The sequence below is a fragment of the Penaeus monodon genome, chromosome 29, assembly GCF_015228065.2.
Source record: "Penaeus monodon isolate SGIC_2016 chromosome 29, NSTDA_Pmon_1, whole genome shotgun sequence".
Classification (NCBI taxonomy): domain Eukaryota; kingdom Metazoa; phylum Arthropoda; class Malacostraca; order Decapoda; family Penaeidae; genus Penaeus; species Penaeus monodon.
In genome coordinates this window covers 225,210-225,675 of record NC_051414.1, presented here as the reverse complement: position 1 = coordinate 225,675, position 466 = coordinate 225,210, and the positions used below count along the sequence as shown (strand labels likewise).

Below are 466 nucleotides of genomic sequence, written 5' to 3'. Positions count from 1 at the left end.
ACCCCCAGTTGAAACATTATTCTGGCTGGGCAACCAGAGATTGCTTGGGTTAGGGCCTGAAAAAAGCCAGTTGAATCTCACATTAACTCTCTTCTTGCAGTACTTTCATGTCATTAGAATTGTAAAGGGTCATCCCATGTAAGAGTGCTTTCATAAATTCTGTGTACAATATTGCTCACCCCACAGTATAGCTACCTGTCTTGTTGAAGAATTGATCTCCTTTACATAACAAACCTGTTGGAATTCTGGAATGGGTGGTGGAAGAGGCACTATTTCCTCTTAAACAGTAGTGCACCTTGGAACCACTCTGTCTTATCCTTTATGTCTCTCAGGTCTGGTTTAAGTCACTGGAGCTTGAATTCCCCAATACATTGCATTCAAGAGGATCACAATAGTGTTTCCACACAGAAATTAGGGGATAAAACACTTTAACACTCGGTGATTTATATGGCTTTAAACACACACC

At 40.8% G+C, this 466-nt stretch overlaps 1 protein-coding gene across 1 annotated transcript in view; it reads left to right on the top strand.

Annotated features, from left to right (window-relative positions):
• Positions 1 to 466, top strand: part of LOC119591874 (Bardet-Biedl syndrome 2 protein homolog) — a gene marked incomplete in the record, with an annotated part of 22,073 nt that overhangs the window by 1,637 nt on the left and 19,970 nt on the right.